Source organism: Cyanistes caeruleus, chromosome Z (genome assembly GCF_971803275.1).
Source record: "Cyanistes caeruleus chromosome Z, bCyaCae1.hap1.1, whole genome shotgun sequence".
Lineage (NCBI taxonomy): Eukaryota > Metazoa > Chordata > Aves > Passeriformes > Paridae > Cyanistes > Cyanistes caeruleus.
The window spans coordinates 27,266,779-27,293,757 of NC_141732.1; the positions used below are offsets into that span (position 1 = coordinate 27,266,779).

General features: G+C 47.6%; 1 long non-coding RNA gene across 1 annotated transcript; it reads left to right on the forward strand.

The window, feature by feature from the left end:
* Window positions 1–14,088: 14,088 nt before the first annotated feature.
* Window positions 14,089–26,590, forward strand: LOC147648249 (uncharacterized). Its single transcript, XR_015280470.1, has 2 exons — window positions 14,089–15,854; window positions 17,623–26,590. It is a non-coding gene; the product is annotated as an uncharacterized LOC147648249 (long non-coding RNA).
* Window positions 26,591–26,979: the final 389 nt, after the last annotated feature.

A 26,979-nucleotide genomic window follows, 5' to 3' on the forward strand; every position in this document is an offset into this window, starting at 1 on the left:
TTACTTAAATATGGGTCCTATAACTAAGGCTACTGTGGCTATTATCCAGTTTGTTTTGTGGATTGATAAGGTGAGGAATTCATGGATGTTTAACGTCCTCTGGATGGCGGGCTCATGGATTCAGAGCTGTCACACACTAACTGGATGGTTTTTGGGTTACTTTAATAATGGTATCTACTGGGAGAAAAAGACAGCTGGGTAAATTTTCTCCCAACCTTTCACCCAGTTCCTTGGGCCTACCCCATCAGTTTTCGAAGGGTTAAAATCTTCTCTGGATGCTAATGGCATTTTACAGTGGCTGGTGGTACTGATAGGCCTGTTCTACTTAGCCTTCAGAGACAAAGGGAAAGAGACAAGGAGTGCTGCCCCAGAGCCTGGCACAGCCCCAGAGACAGGGAGTGCTGCCCCAGAGCCTGGCACAGCCCCAGAGACAGGGAGTGCTGCCCCAGAGCCTGGCACAGCCCCAGAGACAGGGGGTGCTGCTCTAGAGCCTGCCCCTGCCCCACAGCCCACCTCAGAAATGAACCACCCAGAGTGGGTAGGGGTTCTGGTGAAGGAGGTACATGAGATGAGCCAGAAGATAGAGTGCATTTCCTCAGCTGCTGAGAAACTCTCCCCCTGCCTCAAAGAGGGAGAGTCTGATGATGCTGCAGTGGAACCCACAGATGTTACAACCGTCCAGGTTCCAGCTGAACCACAAGGGCAGTCACAGCCAGCAGCTGTTGCCCCTGTGGAAACAAGAAAGTCTAAGATGAAATCACAGCACCCTGTTGATAAGGATAAGAAAGGAGGGTCCTCACAACCCACAGGGGAGCCAGAAGTTGAAATCATCACTGAGTCTCTGACATATGATAGTCTCCGTAAGTTACAAAAAGACATTGTGAGGCGGGGGCTTCAGCCTTATACAACCTGGTTACTTCGGGTCTGGGACCTTATGGGTACAGGTGTGCAGCTGGATGGTGGTGAGGCAAGGAATGTGGGACCCTTGACCCAGGACTCAGGTGTGAATCAGATATTCGTCAGGGAGCAAGGGCCCCTTTCCCTCTGGGAGCGGCTTTTGATGAGTGTAAGAGAGAGGTTTGTCCACAGAGAGAGAATGGAAGAGCACTATCGTAGAAGGGAATGGAAAACCATTGAGGAAGGGATCCAACAGCTGAGAGAAGTGGCAATATTAGAGGTCCTTTTTGGGAGGGGTGGACAGCATGATAACGACCCCGACAAAGTCAGGTGCACTGGGCAGATGTTGTGGAGTCTGGCAAATCTAGGGCCACGTGACTACACCACCTATATTGCAACGATTAATGCTGATAACAGCCGAGAGACGGTGGGTTCTGTCACCACCAGGCTTAGACATTTCGCCAGTATGGTCCATGGCCCACATCAGGCTAAGATTTCTGCTGTGATTAAGGAACTCAAAGAGGAGATGAGGGAAATGAGGGAAGAGATGAGGAAGAGCGGTTCCCCTATGGCACCAGTGCGGGTCACAAGCCCAAAACTCCAAGCCCCACGTCCCCCAGCTAGAGAGAGAGGGTACACCTCACGAACTGAGCTGTGGTTCTTTCTATGTGACCATGGGGAAGACATGGGAAAGTGGGATGGGAAGCCCACTTCTGCCCTGGCAGCACGAATACGTCAACTCAGGCAGGGAACCAGTAACCAGAAAGGTTCCACTAAAGTGAAGGTAGCCTCAACCTCCTGTGACCAAACTGCCAGATATTACAGAAAAGAGGATGATCCCCTTGAAGGAACCTCTAGCATGTATGCCCAGGGAGGAGAGGATGACCAGTGCTAGAGGGGCCCTGCCTCTAGCCAGGAAGAGGCACGGGAAAACCAGGTCTTTTGGACGGTGTGGATCCGATGGCCTGGCACATCAGAGCCACAAAAATACGAAGCTTTAGTTGATACTGGTGCACAGTGTACCCTAATGCCATCAGGACATGTCGGGGCAGAACCTGTTTCCATTGCTGGGGTGACGGGGGGATCGCAGCAGTTGACTCTGTTGGAAGCCGAGGTGAGCCTGACTGGGAAGGAGTGGCAGAAACATCCCATTGTGACTGGCCCAGAGGCCCCATGTATTCTGGGCATGGACTTCCTTCGAAATGGCTATTACAAAGACCCAAAGGGACTCAGGTGGGCTTTTGGAATAGCTTCTGTGGAGGCAGAGGACATTAAGCAATTGAACACCTTGCCTGGACTATCAGAGAACCCATTTGCAGTAGGACTCCTGAAAGTGGAAGAACAGCAAGTACCAGTTGCACCTCGACGGTGCAGGACAAATCGAGATGCTGTGATCCCCATCCACAAGATTATCCGAGAACTGGAGAGCCAAGGGTTGGCCAGCAAAACACACTCACCCTTCAACAGCCCCATCTGGCCTGTGCACAAGTCTGACAGAGAATGGAGATTGACTGTGGACTATCGTGCATTGAATGAAGTGACTCCACCGCTGAGCGCTGCCGTGCCAGACATGCTGGAGCTCCAGTACAAGCTGGAGTCCAAGGCAGCGAAGTGGTACGCCACAATTGATATTGCTAATGCATTTTTCTCCATTCCCCTGGCAGCAGAATGCAGGCCTCAGTTTGCCTTCACCTGGAGGGGAGTGCAGTACACCTGGAACCGACAGCCCCAGGGGTGGAAGCACAGCCCCACCATCTGCCATGGACTGATCCAGGCTGCCCTGGAAAAGGGTGAGGCTCCAGAACATATGCAGTACATTGATGACATCATTGTGTGGGGGAACACAGCAGTGGAAGTATTTGAGAAAGGAGAAAAGATCATCCAGATTCTGCTAGAAGCCGGCTTTGCCATCAAGAAGAACAAAGTCAAAGGACCTGCTCGAGAGATCCAGTTCCTGGGAGTAAAGTGGCAAGATGGACGGCGTCAGATTCCCACCGAGGTCGTCAATAAGATCACTGCAATGTCTCCACCCACCAGCAAGAAGGAAACACAAGCTTTCCTAGGTGCCATAGGTTTTTGGAGGATGCACATTCCTGAGTACAGCCAGATCGTGAGCCCTCTCTACCTGGTTACCCGAAAAAAGAATGATTTCTACTGGGGCCCTGAACAACAACAAGCCTTTGCTCAGATCAAGCAGGAAATTGCTCATGCAGTAGCCCTTGGCCCAGTCAGAACTGGACCAGACGTGAAGAATGAGCTCTACTCTGCAGCTGGGAACAATGGCTTGTCCTGGAGCCTTTGGCAGAAAGTGCCTGGGGAGACTCGAGACCGACCACTGGGATTCTGGAGCCGAAGTTACAGAGGGTCCGAAGCCAACTACACTCCCACAGAGAAGGAAATTTTAGCCGCCTATGAAGGAGTTCAAGCCGCCTCAGAAGTGATTGGCACAGAAGCACAACTCCTCCTGGCACCCCGACTGCCAGTGCTGGGGTGGATGTTTAAAGGAAAGGTTCCCTCTACCCACCACGCCACCGACACTGCATGGAGCAAGTGGATCGCCCTCATCACGCAGCACGCCCGTATTGGAAACCCAAATCACCCTGGGATTTTGGAGATAATTACAAACTGGCCGGAAGGTGAAAACTTTGGTCTTACTGATGAAGAAGAGCAGGAACAAGTGACACGGGCTGAAGAAGCTCCACCATACAACCAACTGCCAGCAGAAGAAACACGCTAATCTCTGTTCACTGATGGTTCCTGTCACATCGTAGGGATGAACCAGAAGTGGAAAGCAGCCGTATGGAGCCCCACACGACAGGTCGCAGAGGCCACTGAAGGAGAAGGTGGATCAAGCCAACTTGCTGAACTTAAAGCTGTTCAACTGGCCCTGGACATTGCTGAAAGAGAGAAGTGGCCAAAGCTCTACCTCTACACGGATTCATGGATGGTAGCCAATGCTCTGTGGGGATGGCTGGAAAGGTGGAAAAGGGCCGACTGGCAACGCAGAGGAAAGCCAATCTGGGCTGCTGATGCGTGGAAAGACATTGCCACCAGGGTAGAGAAACTGTCTGTGAGGGTCCGTCATGTAGATGCCCATGTCCCCAAGAGTAGGGCTAATGAAGAGCACCGAAACAATGAGCAGGTGGATCAGGCTGCAAAGATAGAGGTGTCAAAGATAGACTTAGATTGGCAACACAAGGGAGAGTTGTTCGTAGCTCGACGGGCCCATGATGCCTCAGGTCATCAAGGGAAAGATGCCACCTATAAGTGGGCACGAGACCAAGGGGTGGATCTAACCATGGACAGTATTTCCCAGGTTATCCATGACTGTGAGACGTGTGCCACGATCAAGCAGGGCAAGTGGTTGAAACCGCTATAGCATAGTAAGCGTTAGTCGAAATATAAGTATAAAGAAGCCTGGCAGACTGACTACATCACACTGCCCCAAACCCGCCAAGGCAAGCGCTACGTGCTCACAATGGTAGAAGCCACCACTGGATGGTTGGAAACCTACCCTGTGCCTCATGCCACTGCCCGTAACACCATCCTGGGACTTGAAAAGCAGGTCCTTTGGAGGCATGGCAACCCTGAGAGGATTGAGTCAGACAATGGGACTCACTTCAAGAACAGCCTTATAAACAGCTGGGCTAGGGAACATGGCATTGAGTGGGTGTACCATATCCCCTACCATGCACCTGCTGCTGGAAAAGTTGAAAGGTGCAATGGCTTGCTTAAAACCAGCTTGAAGGCACTCGGTGGGGGAACTTTCAAGAACTGGGAGATTAATTTAGCAAAAGCCACATGGTTGGTGAACACCCGAGGTTCCACTAACCGAGCAGGCCCTGCCCAATCTGAGCCCTTTAGAACACCAGATGGAGATAAGGTTCCAGTGGTACATATGAGAGGTATGCTGGGAAAAACTGTTTGGGTTAATTCGGCCTCCAGCAAAGACAGTCCAATCTGTGGGGTTGTCTTTGATCAAGGACTGGGTTGCACTTGGTGGGTGATGCAAAAAGATGGAGAGACCCGGTGCATACCCCAAGGGGACCTGGTTTTAGCGTGAACTACCCATAACACTGTGCTTGTATCTGTATCTTCATGTACATATGTATATAGTTAAAGTAGTATGTGTTTGTGTATAATTTAAAGGTTTAATATTTGATGTAACATTTTGGTATGGGAAAAAATTCGGGGTGGATAGTATTGAGGGTTAGGTGTCTTTTTTTGTTTTGTTTTGTTTTGTTTTGTTTTGTTTTGTCCTTGTGGCCTGCCTGGAGAATTTTTACCCATTATGTGCTGGGACAACCTAACTACCAGTACTTAGGGGTGCTCGACAACGGACAACGGACAATGAGTGGCCGGGCCCAGGGGGGGAAGGGGGCAGAAAAGGAGGGTGGGGACAGTTTTTTAGCTGGCTTTCTTCGGCTTTGGGGAAGGACGTTCGTTTGCTGGGTCGCGGAGCTGCTGCGGGTGGGGAGAAGGGAATTTCGCCATCACCCAGACGGAGCGGCTGCTTCTTCTCCTTCTTCCCTCTTTGTTGGTGGCCTCGCACCCCCTGTCCTGCCGGGACGTGTGGCAGTGCCAGGCACCACCACGGAGCTCCTGATACATCTCAGCCACCAGCCCAGGATCTCAGCTCATCCCTGCTGTTCCAGCCGACTGTTCCTCAGAGCCCTGCAGGAGCACCGGACTGACTGCCTGAGGGGGTTGTGAAAACAAAGCCTCTCTTCCATCCTGTCTCAGCCGAGAAAGCTGTCCCAGGGTCCCTGGTTCTGTGTTCTTGTTATTGCTGTAATTATTGTTTGTTTGTTTGCCTCGTTATACTAGTAAAGAACTGTTATTCCTATCCCCAGATCTCTGCCTGAAAGCCCCTTGGTTTCAAAATTATAATTCGGAGGGAGGGGGTCTACATTCTTTCATCCCAAGGGGGAGCTCCTGCTCTCCCTAGCAGACACCTGTCTTCTAGAACCAAGACAGTATGGCTGCAAGGAAAAGTGGTTATGCTTGGCATTAAATAAACAGGTCAGTTTAAAAGAGGTTCCAGATGAAGAAGAAGCAAAATATGCATCCTGTTGGCTTGAGAAAGTCGAGAAAGAGAAAAGTGTGTAGGTATTTCAAGTATCTAAAGGGTCAGGTAGGGAAGAAGGAGGAAAAGTTGAAAAGAAGTGGAACCCCCTAGATAACCTCCCACCACCTCCTCCCCCAACTCCACCTGTTATCCATCATCCTCCTCCTCTGCCATTAGCACCTTACCCCATCTTGCCTTCAGTTCCCACTAAGTCCCTATCCATACCCTCATGTCCTCCTTCTGAACCTGTTCTTCCTACCTGCCCCACGAATCTTAATTCACCTTCCACTTCCCCAACACCACACACATCCTCCTCAGAACCACCTTTAAGACTCCAGGTTCCCACAGCCTCCCCTGTGTCTCGTCCAATTATTTCTGTAATCCCAGCTGCATCTTCAAACCCTCACCTAAGTCATCAGATATTCCTGTACCTATTCTTGCCCCCAACAGCCTCCAGAATATCCCTTTCTCTTTCTCCCCCATAACTCCAAAATGTGTTGGAGAGAGGTTGGGGTTAAAAGAAAGACTAGGGACAGAAATGGAAAGGGAGTGTGCACAAGGGGGAGAGAGTACATACGGTTGTGAAAGACAGAGTGAGAATGAAAAAGGCCAACAGGTACAATACCAGATTCCAGGCTGAGAAAAACAGGAGTAAAAAAGAGAGATCTGAAAGGTTGTTTCCATTGACAGAAGTACCTATGTGGGGTGCTAGAGGGGGAATAGGGTTTGTAGATGCCCCATTGACTGCCTCTGAGCTGAGACATTATAAAAAGGAAATAAAAGCCCTATTGGAAGATCCAGTTGAGGTACCGAACCAACTGGATCTATTCTTGGGTCCAAGCATGTATACCTGGGAAGAATTAAATTCAATACTGGGTATACTTTTCTCCCCAGAGGAGAATCAATTAATTCAGGCAGCTGCAATGAGGATTTGGGAAAGTGAGAATCAAATTGTTCCTAGAGGAGAGGAAAAAGTGCCTAATAATCAACTGGGATGGGATCCCAACGAGGAAGAAGGATGGAGGAATATGAGGGACTATAGAACACTGATGATACGAGGAATAGGAGAGGCAGTTGCCAAAGCAAATAATGCCAAGCTAGTGTTTGATAGTCACCAGGAGAAAGATGAAAGACGCAGCACTTGGCTCGAAAGATTGAAAAGGAATTTTCAATTATACTCTAGTGTTGATCCAGAGAGTCCAGAAGGACAGGTATTGGAAAGAATACAGTTTGTAACTAAAGCCAGGGTAGACATCAGAAGAAAACTGGAAAAAATTGGGTAACTGGCAGGAGAAGGGCCTTAATGAGTTCTTGAGGGAGGTGCAAAAAGTATGCTTAAGAAGGGATATGGATAAAATCAAGGCAAAAGCTAAAATCATGATAGCAGTGGCAAAGCAAAGTATGGGGGTTGATAAAAATGAGCCAGTGAAAGAGGAGAAAGGGGGACTGAAAAGATGGGCAGAGGGGAAGAAAGAAGGAGATGGAGAGAGACAATCCCTGTGGGCGGATATGGTTTGTTATTGCTGTAATGAGAAGGGTCATAGCAAGAGGTTTTGTAAGAAGAGAGAGCAAGATGAAAGTATAGCCAAAGAACAAGATACCTTGGAAAAGATTTTGAGGGGAGACGATAAGGGGTGTCAGGGGCTCTATGCTCTATGGGACGGGATTGAACATCAGAGGGAGCCCGTGGTAAAGATGGAAATTGTCCCTCAGAGTGAAGAACAGGAATTTTCAGTTGACACTGGGTCAGATAGATCAAGTATTTCTGAGATTCCAAGGGGGTATAAATTAAGTAATTGCAGATGTAAAGTGAATGGTGCAGAAAAGGAACCATTTGAAGTATTTCTTGTAGAAAAGGTGAAAGTAAAAGGGAGTTTCTGGGAGGGGTGTGCAGATTTGTTGTACGTGCTGGACATAGGGTGCAATCCTTTGAGCCGGGACTTCCAAGTGCAACTGCAAATAGGAGTGGTAGCAGAGGGACGACGTGTGGTAGCCAGGATGTTGGTACTGAGAAATGAAGATGAAAAAGGGGTAAATCCCAAGGTGTGGGCAGAAAAAGGATGTCATGGACTATTAAATATTCCCCCCATAGAGATTAAAATGAAATACTATCCATCAGGGTGAGACAATATCCAGTATCAGCAGAAGGAAAACGAGGGTTAAGTACAGCGATTAAGGAGTTAGTTGAAGGGGGAATATTAGAACCATGTATGTCACCAGATAACACACCAATTTTACCAGTCAGGAAACGTGATGGTACATATGGGTTAGTGCAAGATTTGAGAGAGGTTAATGAACAAACTGTCACCAGGTACGCGGTGGTGGCTAATCCATATCATTTATTAAATAAAGTGCCATCAGAACAGGCATGGTTCAGCGTCATTGATCTGAAGGATGCCTTTTGGTCCTGCCCCTTAGAGAAGGAAAGCAGGAAGTGGTTTGCATTTGAATGGGCAGACGAGGAAACAGGCCGGAAACAACAGTTGCAATGGACCCAGCAACCCCAGGGATTTACGGAATCTCCCAATTGATTTGGACAAGTCTTAGAGGAACTAATGAAATGGTCTGGGCTCAGTAAAGGAACAAGTCCTACAGTATGTAGATGATCTCTTGGTTTCAGGGAAATCAAAAGAAGAGGTCCAAAATATGACAGTGAGTTTACTAAATTTCTTGGGGGAGAAAGGTTTGAGAATGTCAAAAAAGAAACTACCATTTGTAGAACCTGAAGGGAAATATTTAGGGCATTTCACTGGAAAAGGATACGGAAAGTTAGATCCAAACCGAGTCCAAGGGATATTATCATTATTGGCACCAAAGACCAAAACGGATATAAGGAAATTATTGGAGCTAATTGGATCTTGCCAATTGTGGATGGAAGATCATACTAAATTAGTTAAATTCTTATATGATTAATTGGTAGGGGGTGAACCTATCACTTGGCTTGAGGACGATGAAAAGAAGTTCCTGAAATAGAAAGCAAGATTGGCTACTGCCCTTGCATTGAGCTTGCCAGATCCAAGTCAATGATTTGAACCATTTGTTAATACTGAAGAGGGAATAGCCTATGGTGTCCTGGTACAGGAGAGGGGTGGGCTTATGAAGCCTGTGGCTTATGTGTCAAAATTATTGGATGCTGTGGTTAGAGGGTGGCCAAATTGTCTCCAAGCCATAGCCACGACAGCAGCCCTCATAAAAGAGAGTTGGAAACTAACGTTTGGGAGCAAAATCCAAGTGTATACCCCAAATGATTTGAAAGCCATTCTAAGCAAAAGGGCTGGTCACTGGACATCAGATAATAGACTCTCAAAATATGAATTAATTTGGCATAATAGTGAAAGCCTGGGATTAGCAATTACAAAAATTCAGAATCCCTCGCAGTTCCCGTATGGAAGACCAACAGAAGAGAAGTCAGAGCACTGGTGCCTTGAGATCATTGATTTACAGACCAAGGTCAGAGAAGACCTTCTGGAGCATCCGTTAACCAAAGGGGAAATTCTTTTTGTGGACGGTTCATCCAAAGTAGTAAATGGAACAAGAATGTTGGGATACGCCATCATTGGTGGGTGTAACATGACTGTTACAGAGAAAGGAAAGCTCCCTGATAGTTGGTCTGCACAGTGCTGCGAGAGCTAGGCACTGTTAAAAGGATGGAAATGGCTTAATCGAAAGAGTGGACCTATCTCTGCAGACTCTAGATATGCTGAGGGGGTGGTACACACCTTTGGGAAAATTTGGACTGAAAGAGGCTTTGTAAGTTGCAAAGGGAAATCGTGAATTCATGAGGGTTTAATTAAAGCTGTGCTGGAAGCTTTGATGGGGCCAGAGGAGATAGCAGTAGTCCACGTGAAAGGACATCAGAAAGGAGATTCAGTGAGAATAAAAGGAAATCACTTAGCTGACCAAGTAGCAAAGGCAGTTGCTTTAGAGAACACCAGCAAAATACTACAGCTGGTAGAAGTGGGGGGTAAGGATGATAGAAACAAAGAAGATGAGGGCGTTCCGATATTCAGTGAAAAAGAGCAAGAAGAATTATAAAAGCATGGTGCTGTTAAAAATGAAAAAGGGGAATGGAGGATGCTGCAAGGGAGGCAAGTACTAAACAAACCACTGGCTCAGAAGGTGTTAGAGAGCCTCCATGCTTCAACCCATTGGGGGACCCAAGCGTTAATGATCCCTTTGTACGGACTTATGCCTCTATTGGAGTATTTGAAGTCCTTAGAGCTATAACTCGAGAATGCACGATCTGCTAACGGGTAAACCAAAAGGTAATGGGGAAATTTCCTCAAGAGGGAAGAGAATTGGCTAGAAGACCCTTCCAAAATATGAAGCTAGATTATAGTGAACTTCCCCAGGTACAAAGATTCAAATATCTATTGGTTATAATTGATCATCTAACTCATAACCACCAAGGCAACAGCAGAAGTCTTTAATAAATTCCTTTTGGAACAATTTATACCAAGGTATGGACTAATAAATACTATAGATTTAGATAGAGGTCCACATTTTATGTCAAAAATCCTCCATCAAATAACAGCTGCCCTAAATATGGCTTGGAGACTCCATACCCCCTGGAGGCCACAAAGTTCTGGACGGGAGCTTTGAGGGAATCAATCAAACACTAAAAATAGCCCTCATGAAATTAACAGAAGAGACAAAAAGCAATTCACTTAAGTGTCTTCCTCTTGCTTTAACGAGGGCAAGGACAAAACCTAGAGCAGATTAGGGGGTTTCCCCATATGAGATGATGTTTGGTCTACCATTCCTGACCACTCCGGGTACCATTGGAAGATATGAGGAGTATAATATACATACAGAAAATACAATAATAGAAATAATATATAATATAAATACAGGCAGTGACTAACACCTTGGAAGAATTAGGGGAGAAAGGATAACTCCCTCAAACCACCCCCTCTGATTTTAAAGTATATAAATTTAAACCTGGAGATTGGGTCCTGATTAAAACATGGAGAGAACAAGCATTAACTCCAAGATGGGAAGGTCCCTTCCGAGTTTTGCTAATCACTGAAACAGTGACCCAAACACACGAAAAGGGATGGACACATGTCACCAGAGTCAAAGGACCAGTCCCTGCTCCTAAGGAACCAGCTTCTACTCCCACAGAATGGACAACAACAAAAGTGTCAGACACCAAGCTCATTTGAAAGAAGAAATTTCCAAATCAACCTCCTGGGAACAGGAAATAATAAGAATCTGTTTTAAAAGTTGCAACTATGAGCCACACTAATTATTTAACTCTACTTAAATATTCAACCCTTGTTGAATGTATTTAAAATATATTAAGTTTTAACTGTATATAATCTATTTAAAGAAATTGTCTAACGTATGAGAATGTACGAGGTTGAAGGTTCCTCCTTAACCTCTGGTATTTCTTGTTGCAGATGCCAAGATCCTAAGAAGCAGATAGAGCATTCTCCCACACATCTAGCAATCAGGCCCTAAAAGAAACAAGCAAATGGATACAAAAGGGAAAATGACAAGCTCCTGCAACAAAGAAGTAAAATAGTAGCTGGCAAGGAGTGCCAAAAGAAGGGAGACATGACTGGATCAGGATACCCTTCTTGCCACAAAAAGAGCCACAGGTGAGAAAGTGAGGCATGGGTGGGAAAGTGACCTGTACCAGACTCCTGCTGGTATTTCTCCTCTTACAAGTAATGGTCCAGAGAGAAAAAGCGGCTCCCTGTGGTAAGTGCTACTACCCCACATATGCAGGAGACTCTTGGACTGCCGTCCTCAGAGTACATACTAACCCAAACCTCAATTGTATCAACTTTTTAGAACTGACTATTGTAATGAGGATGGGAAAATGTATTGGCTGTCTGAAAAGGTAGGGAACATGAAATGAAAATTGTTGGGGGAATGCTCTATGAAGGAGAACTGGATTTGTTCAGAGAAAAAGCCTATTGCAAGTGGTACTGCCAAAGGAGTTTATAAGCCAGACTGGATCAAAGATAGAGAGGGGAGAGGGATAATAAAGCAGGGACCTGGGATACAGGTACCATAGGGGGGGAAACCTATTCTTGGATTTGGCAGAGAGAATAAGCCGTGAGTTTAACATTACTAACTTTTGGATTTGTGGTGACACCCAAATGGCCGAAATCTGGCCATGGAAAGGAATGCCTTTGAGCCTACAGAATTTACTATGGGTATTAGAAAAAGGAGAATCCACACCAGATAAAAGACCAGAAGAGGAAGTCTGGAGCTTGCGATCTGATGCCATTGGTGAGGAGTGTATATGGAGAAGAGGCCCTAAATTCACTTTTTCTGTAGGTGAGCTGCCTTGGAAACAGTATCTAGGAATGAATGATACCCATAAATGGTGGAAGAAAATACTGGTAATTGTTGGAGGTGCCCTAATCAGTGTCTCTTGCCTCTGTTGGTGTTTTTCTGTAGTTTGGTTAATAAAGGGCTTGACTTTGTTTTTCCACCCAAAAACTCTGAGCCCGTTTATAGCAATGGCACGGCAGCAGCTGTGACATGCTGCACAGGGACATCCAACCCAACAAATCCTCCTCAACCTGGCCACCAGACAGGCCCAACTGATTGACTTGGGCTGTGGCACCTACCTGCAAGTCTAGACACAATTTGCAGGTGAGCTCATGTAGGGCCATGCTCCTGGTCCTGGCACCTCATGGCCCAACCTGGGTGTGGCACTGGAGATTCCCCCTTTTGCTGCCAGTCATGGGCACACCCAGGAGCCACAGAGATCTGCCTGTAATTGACAGAAGGAAAGAAGGAAAGTTCAGGAGCATCATTCCCTATTTTCTCACTGCTCAAACAGTGCTCATCTCCCTCATAAAGACAAAATGCAGTTTTTCTGTGCATTGATAGCAGCTTATTGCACCTGCTGAGCTGAGAGGCTTTTTGCCCTGCTGCTGTGCTACAGGCCGAGGTAGCAGCATTATCTAAGCAGCGATACAGAGAGGGACCTAAAGCAATGGACTTTGTGCCACTTCATCTCAAAAGTCAAAACTCTCAGCAGACACAGATGGAAGAGACTCTCACACTCCCTGTTTGCTGTGTTGATGCACACCTGGCTGGCACAGCTTTTCCTGATGGAGAATAACAGCAAGGGACAGCTCCCTCCCCCCCATGCAGCCCAGAGATCTGCAGGACAGCATCAGCCCCTGGCTTTGTAAGTGACCAGTTCTGCTGGGATGGAAGCCAACCAGCAAATCCTCACTGACTTCAGTGACAGCAGCAGCAGTGCCTGCATGTGATCCCCAGGTCTGGGGCCTGGCTGGACAAAGGATGTACACAACACACTGCCCCTGAAGGACATGATTTTGGAAACAACCACCTGCCAGTGTCCGCTGTTGTTTGCAGTAGGGTCACAGGGGCCACCCTCAAAGCCACCTGGGACAGCAGCTGACAGGCCCTGGTCTCTGGGAAAAAACAAGGGGCAGAGAACTCAGTCTCCAGATGAAGTTTCCAGATTCAAGAGGCTGCAGTGAGCAGCCACCTCAAAGGGCAGACAAATGAGGCTCTCCTGTACTGTGGTGGTCAACAGCTGGCCTGAAGGCCTCACAATTATAATGAATCCCTGTTCTGTAAGTGAAAGGTGTGTGTTTATGTAAGTGCCTCGATTATGTCACTTGACCAGTGGGAGCTGTTGGAGAGCAGGCCTAGAGCACTGGGGACAGAGCAGCTCTTGCCTGGCTGACCGGGTGGCAACCGGTTCAGCCAGTGGGGATTGCCCGTGCAGTCCTTCTGATCTATATAAAGAGAGCTGAACTCAGTGAAAGGTGGCTGCTGTGCATGAACCCAGCGTGTCTTGTCACTTGTGTGTCTCCCAGACTGCGACAACTGGTGACCACTGGAAGTGATACAGGAGCTGTCAGGGGTGGAGCGGGGAGACAGAAGGGGCAGAGAAGAAAGACAGCTGGAAAGAACTGTCTGCAGCATCTGGGCTGAGCAGAGCTGTGGGATAGACACGGGGCAGCTGGGAAAAGCTGCTGGCAGCATTTGAGCTGTGAAGAGTGGTGGGACAGCCGTGGCACAGAGGGGAAAAGCTGCCCACAGCCTTAGAGCTACTAACAGTGCTGTAGAGTGCCATGCTTGGTCAACACCTCTCCTTTCTGTTTTTTCCTTTTTTCTAATTGCAGGATATCAGCAGCATGGGTGCATGGGTGCATGGGCTTTGGCACCTGCAGAAAAGCCTGAAGCGGCACCTGGCTGCTCCGATGAGGTTCCTTGCCCCAGTGAGGCAGTGCCTGGTGATGGAGTGGGGTTTGCCGCCGCTCCGTGCTCTGCCACACCTCCGTGCCCTGCCTCCAAGTGCTGCAGAGAGGTGCTTACTGCTGGGCAATGTGGGACCATGTCCAGCTGCTGTCAAGCCCTGGCCACTGCCAAGCTGCTTCTGTTGTGGAGCTGTGCTCCGCAGCCTTGATGAGCAGGCATTCTGTGAGCGTGCCTGGCTGTGCTGGCCACGCATTTTCTATGGAGAAAGAGCATCCTGCAGCTGCTTCAAACGCACCTGTGCAGCATCACAACAGCGCTCGCCTGAGACACACGTGTCATCAGAAGCATCTGGTGCCCAGTGAAGCATCATACCCAGAAATAATGGTGGACCACAGAGTCCTGATGTTGCCGCTGCTGTTGCAGCAGACACGCTGCTATCACCGGAGATGGAGCTACCTCTGGAAAATAGAGCGGCAAGGGACGCCAGGGATACAACCAGAGAGAGCCAGAGCCACCGTCCCCTTGGTTAGCCCTGAGATGTCACCGCCATCACTGCACTGCCAACAGCCCTGCCTGATCCTGTAAGCATCTGGCAAAAGGTGAAGCAGGCAGCTATTGTGAGTGGGGAAAGTGAAGGAGCAGAAAAAATGGATGTGCCCGTGTCAGGGGGCTGGGAGCCAGAGGACGGGAGAATTGCTGCATCTCCCGTAGTAAGAGGCAGTGGAAATCTACCAGGGAAATGCACCCCTTTCCAATGGCTGGCACTTCCTGAGCTGCGTCAGCTGGTTGCCAAGCACGGATCAGGTTTGCCTGCCGTTGCTAATATGCTGTGCTCTTTAACAACAGAGGAAGGAATACCATTTGACATGAAGCAACTAGCCAAATGAATGTTTACAACTGTCCAATATATGCTGTTGGAATCAGCAGATGGAATGGAGACACTGCGCTGATAATCATGGAGTTAAACAATATAGAAGTTCCACTCCAAGATCCATGTTACGAGGCCGAGGTCCCTCAGCTTTTAGGACTAGCACCAGCGAGACATCCAAAACTCCAGGCCAACCTGCATCCACTAACAATGGCATGGATGAAATACTTGGGAACAAAGGCATTATTTAAAGTAGCAAATAAGACAATCCAACACAAGCGTATTCCAAAATCCAACAAGGAGTCAAAGAAGCATATCTACAATTCATGTGGAGATTACAAGGTGTGATGGAGAAACAAATGACAAATCCTGAGGCCAGAAATGCCTTGATTTTGCAGTGAGGAAGGGGCAATGCGAACGAGGATGGTTGAAGGATTATAGAACTGCTACCAAATGAAAATCCATCACTAAATGATATGATCCCTGCCTGTTCTAATGTTGGTTCTCATTCCCACAGTATGACTTTACCAGCTGTTTCAATTGCCGCTGCTGTAAGAGTGTCACCTTGTCAGTGTTAGAAATGCAGACAGCAAAGCCACCTAAAAATGAACTGTCCCCGCAAGGCTGCTTCAGTGGGAACATGCCAGGGTCAGAGGAATATGGACATCAATTGTAACAAGGGTGGAAAACCCGGTCATTTAGCCAAGCAATGCAGATCACAATTCCATACTAACAGACATTGTCTCAAGGAGCAGGCAAAGGGAAAATCCAGCGTGAGGTCTCCTTGCCTTCCTGTGCAGGTGCCGTGGTTTTAAAGCAGTAAGTAAAAAATTACTAGAAAACTTACTTCTTTCTTGGTGTGAGATATGGATTAGAAGAAGAGCAAAACAGGCATAAAACTTAAAAGGAATAAAGAAAGATTATTAATATAACTATAAGAAAACAAGAATAATACTCCCAGGAAACCCTTTTCTCCCCCACTACTCAGCCATTTTCTTATTCATCATGACAACATAGCAACAAAAAAACTTTGGTATTTAAAACAGTCCCAATTCTTGCTAGAGTTTTCTTATCAGTCTCTGTAGAGAAACAGAAGTCTTTTTCTGCGAATCTCTGGAGTTTCTCACAAGAAAACTAATTTTCTTTATAAAAAATTCTCTGATGCCAGCTGCTTGTAAATCTGCTATCCGTTGTCTTCTCTCATTTTACATCACTCTGAGGTGTGTTATGGGTCAAATGAGTCTGGGGATGTCATTTTTAAGGATGAGTTATTCAAAGGCAAAAGTTCTCTTCATTTGTCTCTGTGAGCTTCCCTGCAAACAGAAGTTTTCTCTTTGCTTCTACAAAGCCACAAATCTTCAACTATTACTTCTCCCCCTCTGTTCCAGCACCTCACTGTATCACAACCACTTCACTTTTGCTCAAAATCCACACTTCGAACTACTCTATTCCTCCCAAAATACTCTGTCATGAATTAAAGCAGTTTTTTCAGAACGCTGTTGTCTATCTCTGTAGCTTTCACAGAAAAATATTTCAGCTTATTAAAGCATCTCCTTATTCTTTATCTCTTCTAAAGCTTAATTCTTTCCTTCACTGTCTCTGATAGTTTATAAAGTCTCTTTTTACATGTTGATTACTCTCTCTTTCTTTCTCTGGAAAAAAAACCCATTAATCTGCTGGTCACATCTGGGTAATGAAAGGGTTAAAACCTTGTCCAGGCTCTGTAGATGGTTTTGTGATCTCTGCCGGAGCAGCAGCTGGAGCTGTCTGCGATGGAAGATTCTTCATGGTAGCTCTAGAGAGTGTGGTCCCTGTCTCAGCTCGCCGCAAGTCAAGAGCGCTTTTCTTTCTCTACTCGACCATCTCTGGTGAATTCAGTCAGAGCAAAAACTGCAGCCGAGCCAGGGACCGGCCTGGCCCGGCCAGAGCCCGGGGGGAAGCTCCGCAGGCCCCATCTCTCGGCCGGGAGCCGCGGCAGGCCCAGCCCAGCCCCTGCGTGGGCCACATGGCCTGGGCAGGGGAACGGGAGGCCAGCTGGAGCTCTGCTACCTTTCCCAGCCAGAAACAAAGAGACAAAGAAATTCCCAGGCTTAGGTCTTAAGGTGGTGTTCACAGGTTGATCTCACTTTTCAATATTCAAAACGGATGTCAATTCTTAGAAATGGCCAGTTGTTGGCCGGGAGAAAAACTCCCACCAAACAGCCTCTAGCAGTTTGGACTTCTTGAGGTGTTTCTCTTTGTTTTCTTAAATGCCAATCTATCACAGCAGCCTGTGCGAGTAGCTCACAGGGAGGAATGAAGGAGCCGCTGGAATGGATGTTTCCACCCTCATCTCAGTGACCATAAGCACCTTAAAAGTACATCAAATCCCACTTGATGCCCAGGGGCCTATCGGGAGAAGGCTGAGAGCACTCGTACTTGCAAGGTCCAGTGCCACTATGCAAGATATCGATGTACACCCTGCTCTTATTAATTCAGACTTTACCGGATAAATACATGCTACCCCTCTATTCCACTATTGTGACTATTCCTGAAAAATACAAAATAGCCCAGCTTATCCCTTTGATGTCTTGTGTTCCAAATACAGACCCCAAGGTGAGAGGAGACCAAGGCCTCAGGTCGACCGGTGAACGAACCTCACGTATTTTGGACCCAGGTTGCTGGCGATCAGAGGCCTAACATGGTGTGTACTATCACAGTGCCGTGGGCACAGCCCTCCCAAATAAAGGTTAGTGGAATGATTGACACAGGGGCAGATGTCAGCATCATCTCTGCCCAAACTTGGCCTTCATCATGGCCCACCACAGCTGCGGGATCCACTGTTGCTGGCCTCGATGGGACCACGTAGAGCTCTTGGAGCAGTAAGCCTGTGTTGCTGAAAAGTCCAGAGGGTCAGACAGCCACCATCTGACCTTACTTCACTGCAGCACCACCTAACCTCTTGGGGAGGGATGTTTTATCTGCCTGGGGAGTCCGGGTAGGGACAGATTTTTGATGGGGCTACTGTTTGAAAGGGCTGTTTGAAATCTCATACACTAGTCCTAAAATGGTTATCTCTCAGCCTCTGTGGGTACCAAAGTGGCCCCTAGAGAAGGAAAAACGACATGCCCTTAAGTCTTTGATACAGGAGCAGCTGGTTCAAGGGCACCTAGAACCCTCCACAAGTCCTTGGAAAACCCCGGTGCTCGTCATCAAAAAGAAGTCGGGGAAATGGAGGTTGCTCCAGGACCTGAAAAAAATCAGTGTAGTCACAGAAACATGGGAGCTTTACAACCTGCTATGCCATCTCCCACAATGCTTCCTGCCAACATGGACATTCTGACTGTGGATCTAAAAGATTGTTTCTTTCCTATTCCACTACAGCCAAATGATACCTCAAAGTCTGCCTGCACAGTGTCTTCTTTTAAGAACACTGCCCCTTTGGAGCACAATCAATGGAAGGTTCCTCCTCAAGGCATGAAAAATAGCCCTACCGTTTGCCAATGGCATGTTGCTCGGGCATTCTCATCAGTAAGGCAACAATTGCCTTACTGTTATCATTATATCATGATATGGATGACATTTTAATAGCCACTCTAGCTAAGAAGATCTTTCACTAATTTGGCCGAGCCTGATATAAGCATGAAAATCATTTGGACTGCAAGTGGCACCAGAAAAGCTTCAGCAGCAACCACTTTGGAAGTACCTTGGGCCCAAAATTATGCATCAGACTATTCAGCCCCAAACAATTCAATTCTCAACAAAAATTAAGAATTTCAGTGATGCTCAAAACTTCTTATCAAGTGGCTCAGAACCTATCTAGGACCCACCGCTCCACAATTAGTACCCTTATTTTGCCTCCTAAAGGGTGATCTTGATCTAACTTCCCTCAGGAAGCAAAAAGCCATTCTTGAAAGAGGAGAGCAGACCCTCACAAACAGACAGGTCCACCGGCTTTTCCCAGAAGTGTGTGTCACTGTGTTTATATGCACTGCTGAATTCCATCCTGCTGCATTTATTGGACAATGGGGTACTCAGTTGTCTGACCCTTTTGCATGTTTTAGAATGGATGTTCTTACCCCATCAACCAAAAAAGACAGCCCCTAGCATCTTTGAATTAATTGCCCAGCTAATCATGAGATGTCATCAAAGGTGCTTACAAGTGACTGCAAAAGATCCTTCAAAAATCATTTTTCAATAACACAAGAAGAATTTGAATGGTGTTAGGCCAAGAGCACTGCTTTGCCAAGTGCCTTATGAAATTTCTCAGGGCAAATCTCTTACCATCTACCGAGTCATACGTCACTGCAATTAAGACCACTGCGGTATCCCTGAAACTTCTGAAGAGTAAAACTCCCTTAAAAGGTATTACTGTGTTCGCTGTGTTTGCTGATGGTTTGGGAAAACCAGGAAAAGCAATTGTTCCTTGTGGAAGGAAGAAAGGGAGTGGCAAACATTAGGTCATGAAAAGGGGTCAGCTCAGTTAGCTGAGCTACATGCCATAACCGTGGCTTTTCAGCGTTTTCCCCATACTCCTTTAAACACAGTCACTGACTCTGCCGATGTTGCAGCCATTACACAGAGATTAGATCCAGCTCTATTAAAGGAAATTGACAATGCACAATTATTTGGCTTAGTCAAAACCCTGCGGCGTAGCATTCAAGCAAGAAATCGTCTTTACTACATCCTTCACATCAGAAGCCACACCAGTCTTCCAGGTTTTATTACAGAGGGCAACGCACCAGCAGATCACTTAGCTAGCCCCGCCGGCACAGCACCACAACCAGACACACTTGCCCGAGCAAAAGCCTCACACACGCCGCCTTCTTCCATCAAGGTGTTGCAGCTCCACGGAGGCAATTTATGCTGCGGAACACAGAAGCTCGTAACATAGTTAATAGCTGCCCTGACTGCCAGAGCCACACTGCTCCACCACAAAGGGGACTTAATCCCCGTGGCTTCAAAGCTTTCCAGATCTGGCAGACTGATGTCATAGATATTCCTGAATTTAGACTGCAATAGGAGCGTGTGTCAATTGATTCCTTTTCATCGGCAATCTGGGCGTCAGTACACTCAGGAGAAAAATGTCGGGATGCCATCGCACGTTGTTGATTAGCCTTTGCTGCTTTGGGCATCCCCTGTAACATGCAAAGAGAAAACCGACCTGCTTATACCTCCCAAAAAAGTAGACAATTTCTACAGCTATGGGGTGTGTCACACCAAACGGGTATTCCCCATTTATTAACTGGACAGGCTATCGTAGAACAAGCACAGGGCACTTTAAAACACATCTTAGATAAACAAAACGGGGGAATGTGTAGCACAACACGACAGAGTAGAGTAGAAAAAGCTGTTTACACCCTAAATCACTTAACAGCAGCGGAACGATCCCAGAACCCAGTAATGTTGAGTCATTTCCGGTCACAACATTTGTCTGGTGATGCCCTGTCTCCCACACCTGAAGTAATGAACAAAGACATGAATACGAATAAGTGGGAAGGCCCATGGGAACCCATTGCATTCCCTGTGTTTCACCGGACACCAGACCACGGTGGTGAGTAGCCAGGGGTGTCTGCCCTGCACCTACATGCTGCCCAGGAGACAACATCTCCCTGACCAAGCTCCAGCAGAAGTTGTGGAGCCGTGACGACTCGTGCAGTTGATCTATGGTGATCTGGGACCTTTAGAGATGACAAGTTTATTTGAGGATTTTTATCTGTTTATGACCACAAAGACTTTCTAAGGTGAGGACTTGAGTATTTAGTCGATGAGTCAAAAAGTGACTTAGACAAGTGGGTTTTTTTTCCTTTCTTGAGGTTTCCCACGATTCTAAGGTTAAACTGTTTCCTGTTCTTGGAGTTAAGCCTTAAAGTTGTAACTTTGAAGTTAGCAAGCCTGCAGCATGCTACTCTGAGAGTTTGGATCACTGGAAATGCCATTTGACAGCTCCTGGATATGACTGTCACATCACCAGGGATACAACAAGAGGTATCACTGGCTGAAAGGAACTAGGCCTGTAGGGTTAGGTGGAAGGTCCAAGTGCCCTGTTTGTCACCCTGTCTCCAAAGGGCCAGGAGACAGGATGACAGATACTGCTTTTATATTTAAAAACAAAAAGGGGGGAATGTTTGGGAGGTTTTGGCTGCCCTGCTCTTCATTGCTTTCTGGCTGGAAATGCAATTGCACTTTCTGCCTCATCCACAAGTCCACGGCTGGGCAAAACCTGGCCAGTGGCCATATTCCAAAGGCAGGGTAGGCTGGAGTTGATAAAGGAAGGAGACTGTTCCCAATTCCAAACCATACCAGAACACCCACAGGAGGGACATTTAAGAAAGAATTCAGAAGTGAATGTAGAGCCATATTGCGTGGGAGACAAGGAAAGGAATCTTGCAAGGGGCTTGGGGGTTTCTAGGATTTTTGTTGCGAGTCTGCTGCTAGCTGGCATTGGAGAAAGTAATCCTGAAGTGTTCCTGGTCATGTCCTCAGCTTCCTCAATTGCTTTGCTGTGAGTTTCCTACATTTTCATTTGAAAAGCACACGGAGTGGAGATTTTTGTGGCAGGGGCCATGTGATCTGTTGAAAGAAGAGGGGAAGTAATACCAGTGATACAAACAACACCAATAGGAAAGCAGCCACAGAGCCAAGTAATTTCTCTGAAGAATTTGGTCTCCAATGACTGGTGACAAGTCATGAGTTTAAGGGGAATCTAGGAAGCCCACAGTTCTGAGCAATTTAGTCTGACTAGCACACACACGTTCACTGGGCCATTTGCTAGGTCACAACCTTCTGCTGCTCAGGAAACAATCCCCACTTTTGTCTTTACTGCACAGGGAAGCTCAGGCAAAGCCCACCCACTCCCAGCTGCCCTCAAAGGCAAAAGGAACGCTCCAAAGTGCTCCCTGGCTGCCTCCAAGCACCACAATGGCTTCAGTAGGGGGTGCAAAATGTCTGTGTGACACTAAAGTGAGGAGGAACATGTGCTATTGCAGCTCATGCTGAAGCACATACACTAGAATACACTGCTCAATCTGACAAAGAATGCACAGGACGTACTCAGCAGCTTCAGGCACCTCCTTAGCAGCCTGACAGCCAGCCCTCTCCCCCAGCTCCAGCCTGGCTCTGCCAGGTGGCTTCCTGGGGGACCTCCCTGCTTCCGAGAGACAGCTCTGGCCTTCCCATTCTTTTCAGGCCAGCAACAGCATTCGTGTCTTCTAAAATTTACCAGAATAGTGAATGTCATTTTTCACAACTGGGGACTCATCTGGGAGGAGCACCTCACCTCTGAGACCACTGAGAGATCCTGAGCAGAGAAAAGGTGCGCCCTGCTGACTTCAGTAGACCTCGCTCCTCTGCCATGAATCAGCGGCTGCAGGTAAAAACCCTGTGGATGTCATGAATAAAATCTCTCAAGAAATCCACCTGGCTTAAAATACTGTGTTTAGTTGTGTACAGTTAATGTTCTTATCCCATTTGTAAACCTTGTGCACCTTGTTTATTCCGATGGTTATTAGTAATGTTAATTACTTAGCAGTTTCTCAAGTGTTTTAAAGGTTCTTATGAGACATTCCTGTACCCTTTCCCTTACTTCCTTGCTACTCTGTAACAAAGCTGCTCCCATGGGGGCTAAATCAAACTAACAAAAGCAACCCATTAGAAAGGTATGCCACAGAAGGAGCAACTCCCATGGAGGCTGTGCCACACCAGAACAAAGAAACTCCCAGGAAGATGTGCAACCGAGTAATATGCAAACAAAGGCATGCGAGACACCAAAACAAGGAGCTAACAGGAATAAAAGGACAGGGAAACATATTCTAGCAAGCTATGATGAAAGATCATCTCCCTGCGTCACCTAAGCCTGCTTAGAAACCATCTTCCTGCATCTCCATGACCTCAAGAGGACTGGAAAGGACTGACCCCCCTAGACTATGAGCCAGAACAACAGGTGTCCTGGCTACTCTCATGAGGATGGAAGCCCCAGCTCTGCAGTGTGTGCTGCAGAGCTGAATTGTGCCTCCTCCTTGGAGCTGCCAGTGTGGGAATGGCCGTGGTGCCAGCAACTCCTCGGGCCCCCCACCCCAAGAGCTGAATCCTAAGAAAGGCATCAAACAGGAGTCTTGTCTCCTGGCCAATTTCCTTCAGTGGACAAGGAGACAGATAAAGCACAGGAGAGGGAAAATGCTCCCTAAATCACAGAATTTAGCTGCATAATTCTTGTGCATGAAGACCCAGAGAAGACAAAAGATTGTAAGTATTTTTCAGGAGAGCAGGAAGGGAGGTTGCAAGACAGCCTCTGGGGTGACTGGGACTGAGTCTCAGGGGAGGGATTGGACCCCTCTGGGGAAGGGAGACAAATGTTTCCCTGGCACAATCCACTGGGAAAACAAGATAAATGTGGGGATCCCCAAAATTTCCCCAAAACAATTTGAGGATTAAATCCAATAAATTTGGGCTTAAAGCGGCCAAATTGAAGATTAATCCAAGAAACCTGGAACATTTTTTTACAATACCCATGGGTGGATATTAACAAGTGACTTGAAAGTAAAAGGTATCTTATTGTTGTCTTGTTGTGACTAAGATGAGTGAGGGTGAGTGACAGATGTGAGAGAGTAAGGGTAAATAAATGTATGTGGTTGTTGATTGAAAGTTTGAGTTTGTTTTCTGGAGGGAGGTAGATTGTATTGTGTTGTTAAAGGAGAAAGATTTTCTGTGCTGTGGAGGGGTGAGAGTGGGGACAGGGACAATGCCACCAGAGGGTCTTGATGGGGTTGGGTCACAGTGGGGACACTTGGTGTTGATTCCCTTCCTCCCTAGGGGCTTCTGTCTTGGAGTCTCGGAATGGCAAACCAGGGCTGGGGCTTGCGGTCCAAGGGCCCCAAGAGTTCTGCCCCAAATTGGTTTTCAGTGAGACTGCCCCAGGGTGGCAGCTCTGGTCCCAGAGCAGAGTCAAGGTTATTTTTAGAAGCGACTCCCTCCTCCCAGCACTTTCTTTTCCCCTGGGCAACTGGAGCCTCTGGGGGACAGTTGCTCCTGTTGCTGTGAGCTAGCATATGGCTCGGCCAGGGCCCTGGGGAGGAGAAGCAGAAGCATTTGAGGGTTTTTTAGGGTTTTGCCCCACTGGGGCTGCAGTGGCAGCAGTGAAAAGATTTTCCTGAGGGATAGTGCTCCTGCAGCTACTCCCTGAGGAGCTGTGGCCTGCTGTGGCACTTGGAGTGGTGGATCAGCCTCAGGAGTGGAGTGGGGCTCCTGTTGGGTCGGACTCCGTAGGTCTTCCGGAGCAGCTGGGCAATGAGGTCAGGGCTCGAGGGGTACCCTGGGAATAAGTTCAGCTCTCCCCTCTCAAGTGGGGCAAGGGTGGAGGCCATCTAGATCTTGGTGCCCATAGATTGTTTAAACTCATTTAGGGCTCTTCCCAGCCCACAGAGCCCTGCTCTGGTTTTTCCGGTGCCTTCAGGTGGGCTGGTTGAGCCCCAGATGCTGGTCTGGGTTCCCCGTGTTCCGGTCCGCGCTCCAGGAACAGGGGGATCAGAGGGGCTCTCAGTAGCTCCTGGAAACCTCCTGAAGCTGTGAAACAGGCCAGGAACATGCTGTGGAGTGGGTTGTTCCCAGTGCCTACTTCAAATAGTGAAAGAGTTGGAGGAGTTCCTCTGGGACCCGAGTTTTCCGGGTCTTCTAGAGCCCCGGGCACATTTGGTTCTCTGATTTCGGGAGTGGAGACTAATGTGGAACTATCTCAGAGAGCTCTTTCTTGGCCAGATGTGCGAGTGGGATGCGAAGCAGCGCCAACGTGTGGCATGAGCTCCAATCCAGGGGCACTCTGTGGCTGCAGTACTTGTTTTCCTGGGTCTCAGAAGAATTCCCTGTGTGACTGTGCTGTGAGTTTCTGCAGCGGTGGGCTGTGTCTCTGCTTAAAGTCTTGGATTTTGGGGAGAACAGCGAAGTTTAGAGAAGGGTTTGGAAGGATTCCAGGAGATGCACCCGGGGAGAGAGTGGGGAGGAAGTAAGCTCTCTTTGGTTTTTCTGGGGGGAGGTGAGTGCCATCTGAAGCCTTTGATAACTTGAGGGTAGGCCCTCAAGAAGAGGTGTTAGAATTTGTGGTTGATTCTGAAGCAGGAAGAACTTATGTAGTAAAAATTACAGAAAGATGTGGTGTAGGTGGTAACACAGTAGAAGTAGCAGGGGGAGAAGAGTTTGAGATTCCTGTCACTGGAGCTGTAGAAATTCGAAGGAAAACCAGCATAAGAACAGGAGATGTTTTACTAGTTCCTGGAGCTAAGACATCAACTTGCTGGGAAGGGACTTGCAAATACAATTAAAAATGGGGGTTGTGCCAAGGAAAGAAAATACCAGGAACACCTAGGGATGCCAGGTTGGGGGTTGCCACGTTTGAGGGGTTTGTTTGACCGCTTTTTTGTGAGCGTCAGGATCTGGAAGGCTGTTGCAAGGGCTGGTCCGTGTGGGTGGCCACCAGAGGGGCCCGGCTCGGAGGCTTCTGGTTTTCACGCAGCCGGTGGAGGTGGCGTGGGGCGCGGTTTGCAAGGGGCGCTGCTGAGGTCCGACCTGCCTTTACTGTGCCGGGTGTGGAGAGGCACAGGGCTGCTGGACACGCTCGCTGGCCCGGCAGCAGTGCTGGGTGCGGTTCGCGCAGTTCACCGCTGGCCCGGTGACAGAGGCGTCAGAGCGGAGCGCTGGAGCCCAGCACTGTGGGCTCCGGGCACTGCCCGTGGGCTGTGCTGGGGCTGGCTGTGTTGAACATGCCAGTCCTGTGTGTGGGGACAGCGCAGCAGGGCTAGGCAGGGCACGGGCTTCGCCCCCAGGGTCCCCACACAGGTGGCTGTCTATGAGTCCCCCTCGCCTGCAGAGTGAGCTGCTAAAACAGAGCTCGCCCTGCCCAGAGCCACGGCAGCAGCGGGGCAGGAGTGAGGGACAGCCTGGAAGAGCTGCTGTGAGTAAAAAGAGCACTGGGGGATGAGACCAAGGCAAAATAGCCTTAGTCTCTCGCTAGTTCTCCAAACTTCACCAAGGTGTTTAGTTTTAATTTCTTAAAGTAAGATTTCTTTTTCCTCTCTTCCTTTATTTCCTTTTTTCCTCGTTGTTAAGAGGAAGAGGTTTTTTTGTTTTCAGAAACTGTTATGTAATAAATTTTTATTGTTTGTTAATCAAATTTAATAGGATTACTAAAATAAAATTTAATTATTAAGGTTTTTTTAAGAGCTAATATTGCAGAAACGCCTAAGCACAATGACCACATGTCCGGCTGTGAAGGCAAGAGGCTGAAACTGCAGAGCTGAAGCTGCAAGATGCTGTCCGGCTGTACAAAGGGGAAGTAGAACATCTCCTTATTCAGGAGAATTGCCTCCCCGCCACCACCGGGAGGCAGAAGAAGACCCCCTAGCAACAGGAGGCGCAGGCGCTGATGTGATCCAGGAAGACACAGAGGCAGAGACTGTATAAAAAAGGGAACCTCCTCAGCCAAGGCTGAGCGTGTGGGACGCTTAAGAGGAAGTGTCCTCCGGCTGCCCCAGCTGGCTTTTGCTTGCTTTACTGCTTGCTGGATTAATAAAATTGGCTTTCATTAATTATTGTTTAAATTGTCCCTTTTATTTTGTCACGCCAATTTATAACAGTTAGAAGAAGAAGTCTGTGAAGCTAAACAGTTAGATATTACCCAGAGGGTAAAAAGGTAATAAATGGGATTCATCTCATGTCAACACTAGCCTGGCCTTTCTTGTTTAACTAATTATAGCTCACAAAAAGAAAAAATTGCCTCTACGTTTACTGTTAAGCTTTTTATAAAAAACGCAAATGTTTTAGACAATGCCAATAAAAAATCCTGATGTGATGTTTTCACTGTCCTGTGCTATTAAGAAGTCCTTCCAAGTACTACTGATAACTGAGACAGCAGTCTGCACCAAAGCAAGAGGGCAAATCCATGCCACACCAGTAAAATCAAAGGAGCAGTGAAGGA